The 14,322-nt window shown below is 37.7% G+C and overlaps 1 long non-coding RNA gene across 1 annotated transcript in view; it reads left to right on the plus strand.

The window, feature by feature from the left end:
* Positions 1-1,583: 1,583 nt before the first annotated feature.
* LOC109310800 overlaps positions 1,584-14,322 on the plus strand; it is a 20,986-nt gene continuing 8,247 nt past the window's right edge. The window contains exons 1-2 of the long non-coding RNA XR_002101327.1: positions 1,584-1,595; positions 10,568-10,570. This is a non-coding gene — a long non-coding RNA (uncharacterized LOC109310800). The remainder of the gene's footprint in view (positions 1,596-10,567; positions 10,571-14,322) is intronic.

Consider the following 14,322-nt stretch of genomic DNA (forward strand, 5'->3'; position numbering starts at 1 on the left):
ACTTTTATTGAGAAAATTTAACGATGGTGGGCATAAACTGAGGCTTGTTCCTGACCTCATAAAAACGATCACCAAATTCCCTTTAAAAGTTGGTTCTTCCATCTGGAAGTCTCAAAGAAACAAATACTGTGTCATGCAGGTGAAGCTGAAGTAGCAAACTAGAGAAGAATATACTCTAACACAAACTACATTATCTTCACTGCACTAGAAGATATTGTCAAAATAAAATATCCATTTCAGGATTATCTTGAGATGTTATAATTTTAAAAAAAGTATAAAATGGATGCATCCACATACAATGCCATGCCATCATAGCAATGTGCTATGGCGACGTAGCATCTGCAGACAAAAACTGTGACACTGCTGCTATGTCACTGTAGCAGTGTGCTCCCTTGGTATAGCACATTGCTATGGCAATGTAATGGCTAAAAATAACCTTGCACCACTGGCACAGTGCAGTAGGGGCTGTTACTGCTTGTACTGCCTTTTGGAACTACTAAAGGACCATAGGGGCACGTGCAGATATGCCCAACGAGTTAGTATTCCCTCACTTCCAACGTGTCCATTGGTAAGCATTTGTGCTCCCAAGAGATTCTACAGTTTGATGCTGTACTGTAAAAGAATGTGCAACCCATCAGGAAGCAGAAGAGGGTTAGCTGTACTAAAACTGCCAGTACACAGTGCCTTTATTCAGTTCCCCGGGCTCTTTCCCTGCCCGTGATCCTCCTCTGCCCTTCTTCCCCCACCCTTACGTGAGCTTCCGGTGTGGTGCAGTCACATGGTCCCAAGCTGGAGCTTCTGGATAGTGGAGGCAGGGCCGAGTGGGCCCTGCTGTTGCAGGAACTGGTCAGACTTCCCCTGGGTCCTACTGTCCCTGGTTCCTGTCATTTTTGACAGGAACCAAGGATAGATAAATATTAATTTTCAAAAAATTTTAGGGGCCTTGCAGGCCAGATAGAATGGCCTCACAGGCTGGATCTGGCCCGCAGGCCCTACTTTGCCCACCCCTGTTTTAAATAATGCCATTAAAACTCATACCAAGAACTTTGCAACCAGCATAAATAACCTCAATGGATAGTTTGGCAAGAAAATTAGAAAAATACTACCTGTCTAACATTTTTCATATTATCTAAAAGTTGCTAAGAATAACAAGAAGACACTGACATATACCTGGATAAAATATTTTCCTTCTACTTGTCTGCTTCCTTAATTTCTCTACTTTATCTCAGTCTTGACTGGAGGAAGTAGAATTCTAACATTCCAGTTCACGTTATGTTCTTTAGTTTTAAATGTTATCCTCACTATTTCCATGTGTTAGCAACCATGTCCTTCATTTGAAAAAAAATGAGGATGTGGTGGAAGAACAGATGAAAGAATGCAAACAAAGTCATGCAAACACAAGCAAAGATAGTTTCACCTAGAGGCTGAAGCCCCAACAGCTGTCTGGACATCATAGTACATAACTAAATGGGGTTTACTGGAGAAAGCATCACTGGACCAGAATAAACGGTGACACCATATCACGGGAAGGAGCCCATGTCTGCACAGAAAGTATGGGATGAAAAAAATTGTTTCTTTTTAGCTAGGCTTATACTGTAACATTTTTCTTTCGCATTGTTTGTAAGACTAATTTTTGATAATGCTTGCAAAATAGAACATTATTTGGTTCTGTTATGTAAGCCAATATTGTGTTTGATTCAACAGCTGGAAAATTAGAGAAATGTTGTGTGAGCAATATATTAGAATACCATCACTTGTTCATCTATAGTTAATGGCTAATCAGTATTTTCATTATGAATTATGTGTGCAGGAGAAAAGAATCATATCCTTCCCAACCTGTAGACGGCGTCTACAACCTCAGTGCAACAGCAACATGACTGTGCTGGGAGTGGGGGAGAGGCATAAGTACTGAATGGAAGGCATTGCACACCTTAGTTGTTTTTTAGCCTGTCATATTGGTACCAGGAATGCATAAAAAGGAAAAACTATCCACCAAACTGCAGTTAAATCTTGGATTAAATTAAATAGTTAATATTCCAACCAGATAATCCCTTAAATCTCAGTAACTGAAGTAGTCTTCTCGATTCAAAAAATCGAGACAGCCTTGATTACAAAAATAAATGAAGGAGATGTTAGGATAATATGCACTCTCTTTTCAGTTCATCCTGATATTTTTATACCTCACTTGCTGTGGTATGCAGGCAACACCACTCACCTTTCTGGTGAGTAAGATGTGAAGAGCGCGTAGGAAGAGAACATATCAGAAATATTTAAAAAGTCCTGAATGAATTTAAAATAAGCTGATTTAACTGAATTGTTTTTTATACATGACTTAAAGTAAGAGAAATCTAACCGGCTCCAATCCTCTTAGTGTGTTACAAGATAAATCAGGGTATGATTGATACCATCCAACTAGATAAATCAACACACTGTATCCCAGGAGTCTAGAAAAACAGCCCAATCTTAAAGAGTGATGATTTTTTTCCTATAATCTCTAGCTTCTTCAAATTCTAAGGTACTTTGCACTGTCACAGAACTACTCTTTTTCCCCAGGATGCTTAGCTATATTTTTTCCTTATATCCAAAAGTAACATTTATTTTTGAAGGATTTTAACATCAGCAGAAAGGTTCAATTCATGCCATCACTTAATGAAGAGTTCTTCATAATTCTGGGCACTATATAAATCCTTAATAGGAAGAAAGGCTAGATTGTGATTTGGACCCTCTGCCAACCCTGCTTACAGCCTTTTGTTGACTCATTAGCCTTTGTTTTAAATGCTTGGCCATAAAAATGTTCAGGGGGGCAGGGAATGGCATGGAGTTGACTTTGTCTTGCTCCTCGCTCATTGGCAGCACAGTTGAGTTGGTTTGAGGGGTGTTTATAATTAACTGCTGGAAAAGGCTAGCAAGCAGTAAAATTACTATCCTCTGAGAAAGAGAGAGAAAAAGCCTTTGACTTAGAGGATATTCTTCTGGCACTGCTGAGGGCTAAGTCCAGAAAATAAAAAAAAGAAAGAAAGTCTAAATCTAGTCTAATTAGCAAGGAGAAGGAAGGAAAGCAAGTACCTCAGATTGCTGGGTCCTTCTGTAAATCACATTCTTGATGGAAACCAGATACTATAGACTGTGCTACAAACAGAATTGCTCTTTCCTTTCCAGTTGTTAGGGAATGTTTTATTACATGTTGTAAATCACAACTAGAATTCTAGCCTTGTATTGCTCTTGGCACTGATAAAGTAATCCGAAAAAAATATCAGTGAGAATTCAGTGAATGCTAATGGTGCAGTATTCTGAAATTTATAGAAACCTTGGCTTAGATGAAAGTTGCTTGAAGCAACAATTAACCGAGTTTATCAGAGGAAAGTTCGGTAACCAATGAATGCAACATGCAATGCAGATGCTGCATGATAAATAAATCAGGAAATAAATCCATTCAGTCCGTGTACTACAACTCACTTGCAGACAAATAGGTCACAGAAACCTCATAGTCTAAGGCCAGAAGGGAAAAAGAATTACTTGGGCATGCTCATGTCTCCTGAGGTAGTAATCTGACAGCTTTTTGTGCCAAAGAATAGTCCCAGGTTGTCTAGTATCAGGCATGTACCGTCCTTCTGGCCAAAGTGCCTGCTGTTTGGCTGCATCTGTCCCTTCAGTGAAAATGAACCGCGGCTCTCATTCCAACACCTCACCACACTTTTCTGTTTTATTGGTTATTTTATTAGTTCTGGAGTAGGAACTTAAACCACTATTCCCACTGAAAATGTTCCACATAGTGCACTAAGAACAAATTTATTTTCTGCCTACAGCAGGTGTTATTCAGAAATCTTAAACAAAAGTGTTTAAAATGCCATAAAGGTAATGCTTTGGAGGTTTTATATAGTTTTCTCAGTAAATGATATTAAATTTTTTTGTTCCTGCACCTGCCTACTCTTTGTATTAGCATAAGTATTCATATCTTTACAAATATATTGTGGCATTTGGATATATTAAAAGAAAAATAGAAGCAACGTCCATCTGCAAAGCATCTGCCATGAGAGGAAAACTATAGTCTACTAATTATACAATAAACACTTTTCAAAGTTTTTCTTTATAAACCGAACTTTTAAAAAATATGTGAATAAAGTGAAAGGCACTCTCTCATTTTGTTCTTGAGGTTTGTCTGGGGATTGGATAGTCTCATTAAGCTGCCATGCATGTTCTAATCCATGTTCATCTAACCAAGATGGTTACAATTACACCTGCAGTAATTAGCAAACCTAATTGTTGCAACTATCTGGTTAATATCATCGTGATCACTAGAAGGACTTGATTTGAGAAATATGTTCCATAATGAATGGTCACCCCCCACCTCCAGTCTCAAACAACATATTACATAAAAGCACAGGACCAAAAAAATGTTCTATTTAACAGTGGGTTCAATCAGGGACCTCCAAGAGTAGATCCTTCAAAAGTCAATCCCCACCAGGAGACAGAAATCAGTCTCATACTTGTGTAGAGACATGACTGTTAAGCCTCCTCCTTATCATCTCTCCTCCCAGTTTCAAGTACTGACCCAAAAATATGCTATTATTTTTTCAATTTGTGCAAAACTCATTTGTGGGTGCTGGGGAGGCAATGCTCATTCACTAAGGCAATTTACAACATGAAAAATTCTGTAAGGTGATATATCTGCAGCGATATAAAAGAAGAGGGACCTCTAACCCTTTACCATAACACTGTAGCACTTCCAGATATATTGTGAATTGTGCTGTGATTTTATCAACTCTAAGGAGAATCTTTTCAAACCTTACTTGCAATTTTAGTATCAGAAGTGGGTGTATAGAATTTCATACTATAACAAAAAATATCCCTCCTAGGCTGTGTGAAACGTGGAAATTAATCAGCAAGACTGATGAATTCAGCAACCTATTGAAATATTTTGGATTTCTATGGATGGCAATGTATTTACGCTTATATAAATGCCAGAAAAAAATTAAAAGATGGTTTTTCATTAATTTTGGAATAATGTTTTATTCTTCATGGTTTTCTAGGTTTCTTCAGGAAAAAAAATAGGACTTACCATTAAGCTATACTCCACAGATTCATTTTTTTCTTTTCCCTGCTATTTATACCGCACTATTTATATTTTAAATGCTTAATTAAGTTACATGGTTTCAATGAGCATATCCAGACACACATGATATTTCATGCAGCTGTATTTTTTCAGTTATTTCACATTTTGCTGAGTTTTCCTAATTAGCAAATCAAAACTTATTTCAAACTATTGTATCCTTTTAGATGTATGCAATAGTCCCTTCCCATAGTCTGCTATCCATTTTCCTGGCTTTTATCTATTTCACTGTATAGTTTCAACAAGCCTTGTGCCCATTTGTTTGGAAAAAAAAATAGCAGTTGTTAAGCTGAAAAATTCCCCTTCTACAGTGGGATGGGGGGTGGGAGGGGAAGGACATACCTTATATTCTCACATAAAATGACTGTGATACTGAATTTTCAATCCAGAAAATGAGACATGTGGATAGCTATTCCTCTTCCCTCATGGTAGAAAACTTGCCCAGAATTGTGGGGATACTTCTAGAGGAACAACATTAACTCTTAGTTACCTGTTACTTGGAAGGAGCATGGTTTCTTTAACCAGTTTTGGCATTTATTGAGTTGTTTTATCCTCAATACTTTTATAGTATGTATTTAATACAGTTTAAATATTTAACATGTATAATATTAATATATTCCCAGATTGGCATTATATATTTCAGCTGAGTCTCATGTTGTAATTAAGACATTACAAACATTATTATTGTATAATATTAACTTACCAGCAAATGGAAACAGTCAGCAGCTGAACCACAAAATGTCATTGTATGCCAGTCCAGCATTTTCTTATCTTACTATGATTCTCTGCACCACACAGTACAAGGGAATAGTTCTTCTTATGTGCAAAGGTTTAATAGTAGGCAGAAATGTCATCTTCAAAACACACAGCAGCATACCTACTTATTCTTTTAATAGCTGCGGAGAAATAAAAAAAATATAATGAGTATTTTTTGCTAAATTAATATATCACTGTAAATATTGAAAAGTTGATTTTCATTTAAAACAAATCTAGAGATATTTGCTTCTGTTAAAGACTACTCCTGGGAAAGGTTTGAAATTTACATATTTTTCAGAGGCTTTTTGAACAATGTGCTTTGTTAAATTCATTAGATACCAATGTCATATACATCAATCCCATTCTACTGCTTTTAGCCATTCCTTTACAATGAAACATCTGAATCAGTCTTTACCATATCTTTGAGACTCCAATTCTGTGTAATTATGCCAATTTTCAAGGGATATATACTCAAATGCTTAGATAAAATGTTTTTGAAAATTGGCATTTTGCATGATCACGAGATTCAGTCTCATTAGACTACATTGTCTACCCTCCAGACATCAATTAATGGAACGGCTAGAGGACAAACTGTTCCCAGATTTTTTGGATCTATTTTGCAGCTAAATTACATGGGGTCATGGGAGGAAGAGAAGAGGAAAGACAGACAAAAGGAATTCCAAAGAAAATGCAAGGAGATTTTTGAGCCATATGTACTATACATAGACAGCGGTAAGATATTAGACATACAGTTTACCTTAAATATCAAAGACATTTTCTTTCAATTAACAAAAAATGTTAGTTACCCGACTACCAGAGAACAACATTCATATAGGATTGGTACAAACAGGACTGTCCCAAGGGAGGGGCAAATTGGGGCAACCGCCCCGGGCCCCACAGTTTGGGGGGCCCTGAAGAGCGAGGCAGAGCAGCATTGGTGTGCAGCTGGGTGAAGCAGCGACTCCGCATTCAGCTGCTTGCTCCCCCCACTGCTGCTGATGGCGGTAGCAGCTTCTTCAGGTCCGGGGCCTGTGGGCAACGCATTTGCTCTTTAGTGGCAAATCTTAGACTGGGTTCCACTATTTTTAAACCAGTCTATATGTGTTCAACTTCTGTTTTCTAATGGGTATAAACTGGTTTTGTGTGACAAAATTCTGCTCTGTTAAGGGTATAGAGCAGTTTCTAATCACTTATACCATAGAAGTGTATTGTCTGTAACTAGCCATAGTGGGACAACAGAATTTTCTATTGTGCCTTTCTAAGGATGATTTGCAAGGTCTTTTAAATTATTTACAATGATATAAAGTATTTTGAAGTTAAAAAAGAGAGAGGGATAGAATAGCTATAATTAATGAAAGTAAAGATAATATATTCATAACATTCCTGTTGCATCATTTTCTAAAATGCACAGATTCTTCTGCCTCTGCCAAGATTTAAAGATCAGGGAGAGGGAGGAATAATCTTTATATGTTTGTTTTATGTTCTAATCAAAATTTAATCTTTATATTCATGCAGATTTTTAAGACGTACGCACGTACACGTCGCCGTGTAAATTAACAATGAAAACTTTCCACCATAGCTAGTTAAAAAGTTAGACTTTGAAGGTCTGTGATCTGTAAACAGGTATGTATTTATTTTCCCCTTGGAGTCTGCTTATTTCTAAGCAGTTAGATTATTACTAACCAAAGGAAGAGAAACACAATAATACTAACCTGAATGCATTGGTGCAGTCTTTTTTTACTAGCCCTGGAAACCCACATTTTCAATAGGCAATCACTAATACACCTGCAAATTTTGCAGGTGCAACTGTTCAAATGTGTAGCATCCTCTGTTAGGGAGTTGATGGGTTACAGGGAGATCAGAAAACAATAAAATTATGACAGGGATCTGGGCACCGACATACATAAAGACTGAGAGACAGAACATCAGCTTTTTTCAATCCAATGCGACTAAAATTGTGCTCCCAAATAAAAACAGCCCGACTGATTACTAGGATCTGACAGACTAATTCAATTATAACAACATCTGAAGTATCACCTTCATCTTTCCTTTGGTATGCTAATCAACATCAAATATGGGGTTATTTATTTCAAATCACTACCACTTGTCAGTTGTGCCTGGAAAAACACAGAAAGGCTCTGCATTTTCTGGTCATTTTTCATTAAATCAAAGAGACCTATACAATCCTCAGATCAAAGACCATCCATTTTCTTCTTGTGGGACAATTTCCCTTTTGAAATGTGTAACTTGAATTACAGTTCAGGAATAATGTGCAACTGCAGCGTAATCATATCCTGTTCCTGTTTCATGATCTTATAGGTGAGCGGCATGTTTTAAAAATGGCAAATTTCTTTGGGATATTTAAAAACTGTTAAAAGTTAAAGCAGTGTTTTGGGTGGTTGTTTACCAATGGAATTCAATTTATCAGGAAAGTCAACTTTATTATTATTGTAACAGCCTGAAAGTCATATCCTTCATATGAGTCTTCTGATGAAGCTTCAAGTTATTGCTTTAACCTAACAGCTCCATCTCGATAGTTTTATGAAATTTGATACGTTTAAAGATTCAAGGCCTGACACTGATTTTCTGACACGGGAAAAAAATCCCTTTGACTTAAACAGTTGGGTACATTATACTGTTTTAGCTTGTGACACATGAAAATATTGCTTATTCTAATTCGAGATGCACACACAAATAATGGGGTTCATGACAAGAGACAATGGTTTCCTAATTAGACATTTCTATGGCCTGGATCTTAGACAATCATAATGCTATGGAGATATTCTCCTTAGAACCAACTTCAGTGGGATGCTTTTCTTAGTAAGGCTGCAGAATTGCAGCCTTCATTATAGGTAACGCTGGTGGTACCACTCAGTATTAAGGTTGCCCTACAATCTTATATTAGTAAACTTCAATTGTTTGGGCTGAAATACACCACACTGGATGCATCTACATGAGATGCTGATTGTGCAGTAGCCAAAATATAGCGCACAGTAGTGTGTCAAAGCACAGACAGTGCAAATATGCTACTGCACAGCATTATTAGGCTACTGCACAGCAGCGTCACCTAAAAGACTAGGTGTAATACAAGCACTAAATAAATGTGCAGTAGCATCTCATGAAGACATGCCCACTGTGTCTGTATTTCGGGCTGAATGTTAGAAAGCCAATGGCCCAAAGGAGCTCAGCTGAACCTGAGAACTTCGGTAAGCCAAAATGTAGTCGTTTTTTCATTTGTTAAAAAAATTGTGGTGAACTTTTCTTGGAACACCTGTACCATTCCCATAATTGGAAGCATTGCAGGGAGTGGATTTTGCATCTAGGATCTGTCCTTTGCCATCCACAGAAATTTGCCTGAATTTGACTAAATTCAATCCTTAAAGAAATCACAGTTTACACATGATCAATGGAGATGTTCTATAGCTTGGCATTTATATTTTATTAAGAGACCAATTCATCTGTCCAGTATTTTCACTGTAGTTACAACTCTGGACTTCTGGGGACCATTTTTGGTTCCAACGATTTGAACTAGGAGCAAAGGGCATGTCTTGCTTAGGCTCTTAGTGAAACTTTGGGCCCGGGCAGCATGAAAAAAGGAAATCACCCTGTTTGAGAGCAGAGGAAACAAAAACTAACAAAAAAGGAGACAGGGAAGGAATGGCAGTTGGCCAAGTCAGGTGGCACAAGGAGGTTAGGGTAAGAGAAGGGAGATGTTTTGGGTGGACAGGGGAAACCAGAACCAACTATACAAGTGGCTTGGTACCTACTGCTAGGGGGAGAGACAGTGGTTGAGACTTGAAACCAGTACTTAGGAGGATGAGCAAAGACACAGAGTGGACAAGAAGGCCAGTGAAAGCAATGTTGGAAATGGGAGCCAAGAGAAGAGGTGCTTCATAGCTAAGGTGTCAGTGAGAGAGGGGGAACAAATGAGGGTCCAGTACAGAGGGAAGAGAACAAGGAAACTGAGGCAAGAGAGAAACTGGAGAAGGCATGAATATGACAGTGAATTGGAGTGGGAAATGGAAACAGGGCTGGAAGAAAGAGAGGTTAGGAGGGGATGAGTCAGGAGATACCAAGCTTAAGGGGGAACGAAGAGGGGGACGTGTGCCTCCTAGAGTACCTTCCTTTACCGAGCCTGGAGAGGAGCCAGAGAATTTATAATCTCATCTTCCTTATCTGTCTTTCTCTATGAAACCCATTGCCAAGAGAGTATCCAATTCCTCCATAGTGCTGATCCACGAAGGGGCCCCATTGTGAGAGGAGGGAGGGGGAAGTATCACTCCTATAGATCCATGCAAAGTAAAAACACAAGGAAACCATTTATGTCAGTGGGACTACTCATGTGAACAAAGAAAAGAATCCTTATAGATATGTCAAGGTTGGGCTTAATGCATTAATACAATTTACTGTCCTTCTGTCTCCCCTGGAACTGTCCTCACCCTCAAAAAAGATTTGATTTTCTATAGTCTGAACACTAGCCTTCTACAATGGATATGGAAAATCCCTATGGGAACTTACAATATACAATCACATGGAATGAATATTACAGGCAGTTGCATAAGATATAAATATCAGTTATTATATTTTGTTTAATAATCCATGAATCACTTTGTTTCATACACACTCAACCCATCGTGCTGTTGGGTTTGCACAAATGGGTCTCTGTGGGGGTCAATATAATTGCATGACTAAGTCTTTAAGTTAGTTTACCAGTAGGTATTCAAGATAACTTGTATTTATCAATCTTCAGTAAATTGCCTGATATAATTAAAGCCATAAAGTATTAAATCCACATTACAAGCATGTTTAAAATGTAAGTTCAAGCACAGACCAGAAAAATACAACCAAACTCTCCTCTCCTTCCTCATTAAATACTAAAAAGTCAAAGGAATCATTCCACAATCATAAAGAACTAGACTAGATAAAACCAAATGCCACTTACACCTTGCAACATACTCCAATTATAAAACACTATTAAAAGATCCAGAGCATGTGAAATGCATCCCAAAAGATGGACAGTGGCTGTCTCCCCATATTTGTAACTCTAGATACCTTTGTCTTTTTTTAATAAGTTTGAGGATGGGGTAGGAAGGACATAGAAAAAGCATAAGCCATTGGACCTACCATAAGAATTTTATCATCCAGAAAATTTAAAAGAAGGTAATAAAGTTAGAATAGGGACAAACTAAGATGGCATGAGGAAGTGAACCAAGACTTCAAAAGCAGGTAAGAATTTAGTCCAAAAGATCAGGTAGACATTTGCCTATTCCTAGGAAACCGTATTGTAATTTTGTGGTGAAAAAGATTTAAATGATGAAACAATGTAGTCAAAAAATAAATTAGAGAAGAGACAGAACTGCAAAATAAATAAATAAATAAATAAATAATGTTTTCCAGTTTTCAGTGAAATATTAATTTTTCTGGACTTTTTTTGGCAAGCTTTAATGGCTAATATATTTCTTCTTATATTCTTATATAGCACTCCAACTTTTCTCACTGCAACCATTTCCATTTCAGGCACACTGTTCCTTAAGATACTTCCTCCAATTTGCTGTGTGTGGTATAAACTCAGTTTGATATTATCCTTTGATTTAAGGCAGAGGCCTGTAAACACCTAGCCTTCGAGGAATGGAGGAGCTATGAAATGAGAAATGCCGCTGTCTGATGCTGGTCAGGCTGGCAAAATTCATCTCCTCATGTCTAAGCCCAGAATAAAAAGGCATATTAAACTTTAAAGAGGACAGCCTGAGGAAGAAAGAGGTTCAGTGGGTTGTCAACAGATGCCTGGGAGGAGATCCCTTCAGAGGAAGAGTCAGAAAGAAGATAGAGAAGTCACAACAAGCAGATTTTCTTCCAGCCCAGAGATGGAGATAGTTATGCTAAGTGGAATTTACTGATGCTCGCAAGGAAAGGTGCATGGAAAAGAAAACATGCAGGTTAGCTTCTTTTATTTTATTCCTTGGTTCAGTTTGATATGCAGTTGGGTAGAGACGTTTTGGGTTAATGCAGTTCAATGGAGCAGCTGCAAGCTAAGGTTCTAACATCAGAGGATAGGATTATACAGTTCTTCCCAAAAAGAGCTGAAGCAGCAAAACTTACTCTTCAGTGGGGGTTTCTGAAATAGTCTAAAGAGGGTCTGAAGCATGACTTCCCTATAACCATGATACCACATATCATTGAACTTGCATCTCATAAATGGTCTCCCACATGCATATAGTTTATATGACTACATATTAGAAATAGATTTAAATATAAATGCTTAACTACATGAAATGCACTAGTAGCATGATTTTTTTCCCAGTCCTTGCACAACCCTGACTAATTCTTAAATAAAAGTGACCCCCAAACCTCATACTAATGAAAAGTGTGCCTTTATTTAAATAAGCATTTGAATTCCTCTTTTCAAGGAGAAGGACAAATGCAGGCACAAAACCTTTGCATTGACTATGCACACAGACGGGTATTTAACAATCTACAGTAGCAACCGAGTTCATAATTTCAAGCTGAAGTTTGCTACAGGTGCATATTCATTTCCAGGCACATTAAAATATTTGTCAGCGACCCACTGACCTGTTCTTATGGCATTTTTTTCCTGGCATTTCTGTAAGGAGTGTCAGTTTGAATTTTATAATGCTGCCCTGGTCTCCATGGGAAGGCAATGCAATCACATATTCTATTTGCCTCCATTACTAAATGCTCATCATGTCTTTCCTCTCAAACTGCAGCTTACATTGCTGCATCCTGAGCTCTGTTTTTCATGTATTTGTTATTTTTGTATTTACATTTCTACGGCATACAGACTTATTACCTAAATCACTCATCTTGACCCATTAGTTAAAGGTGCTCATAACAGACAGGCATGAACTCCTTCTACCTCTCTGACACCAACTGCCCACAGCATCAACTCAGAAATGGCCTTCACTCATGCAAATGTTTCAACAAAAAGATGGGAACCCTGAAGGTAAAAAGCAAACAAGCAAGACAAAACCAAACCAAACCGCAGGCTCTGGGAGACTGCCAAGAGAAACAGAAATGAAGTGACATGCTCTCATATAATAAGGCCATTACAAAATCAGAAATGGTTGTTAGCATTCAAAGACATAACTCCCAATTTTCTAAATATTTCCTATTCTTGCCACTCTGGATATAAGAAACCATTGCAACTCATGATGCATATTTATTATAAACTCCTAGTTACTCACACACTAAGCAGGCAGACTACTGGTTTTTTTTTTCCCTGTGTTAGATGTAGTGGCTAAAAGTAAACTCAGTAAAATATTACAGCAAGTCAGGAGGGGAACTTGCTAGCTCAAGATGAGTTCCTGCAAGAGAGAGAGAGATTGCTTCCAGCTGATTAGAGAAAACAGCAAGATCTGGTGAACTTGATATTAACTTCCTTGATACAGGGGTTTTGTTGGTTTTTTAATAGTAAAGAGCACAATTTAGAACCCCTCAGCTTTTTTGAGTACCCAAACTATTTTTGTCTTAGTTAGAGGAAAATACCTACAGTGCAATGAGGATTTAAGTCCTGTCAGTTTATGATCTCTATTATATATTCCCATAAAAGACAATCTACTCAGAAACCGTAACTATAGATTACCAATTACTGGAGTACGTAGGTGCTAATGATCATCTGATGAACACTTAGCATGTATCAGCTAGTGAAGAATACAGCTGTACACTTGTTCAGGGATATTATCTACAGGGAACATACTATACCAATGAACTTTAATTAATAGTGTCTTTCAGTTTGTTTATGCATGCAATCCTGCCTGCTAGTTTGAACCTTCTTCTTTTACATATTGCCTTATAAGGGGAAGGGAATTGTCAAAGTGGCAAATGTTGTTGTATTATGGGTACGTGGCATCTCTGATGGCATTTTGACATCAACTTCAAAGGCATCTGCATCTTCAAACTTCTGTTTGTGTTACACACATTTAACAAATGTATCCATGGGGATCAATTATAAATAATAACATAAGATGGATCATGCATGTCGCTGTAATATTGATGGATTTGGGAATGATTAGTTGCCATAGTGATGACTTGGCTAGGGCATGCTGGGAGAGGTTAGTTAAAGAACAGGGGAGGTTGTGTTTTGCATGCACAGTCAGCTTAATTAATCTTGACATGGTGTAGAATAGAGCAAGAGTCCCTTGAAAGAACTTTTTCTGTGAGGTACTGCTTATGTCCTTGAGCTGCTTATGCTAAAATGTTTTCCTTTTTTCCCCCCTGATGTTGCAGTCTCCTGGAAATGCCTTTTTTTTTGCATCATATACGCCAAATTTAAATTTAGAACTATTTATGAGTGGCTTCCTTACTAGAAAATGGATGTATTGTTTTATCATACATCATTCCATAATCTGATAGCCACCTATAAGTTTATCAAGGGTGACCACCAGGATCTGGGGGAACGTCTGTTCACCAGAGCGCCCCAAGGGATGACGAGGTCGAAC

This window comes from Crocodylus porosus, unplaced genomic scaffold, assembly GCF_001723895.1.
Source record: "Crocodylus porosus isolate Cpor-Errol unplaced genomic scaffold, CroPor_comp1, whole genome shotgun sequence".
NCBI lineage: Eukaryota > Metazoa > Chordata > Crocodylia > Crocodylidae > Crocodylus > Crocodylus porosus.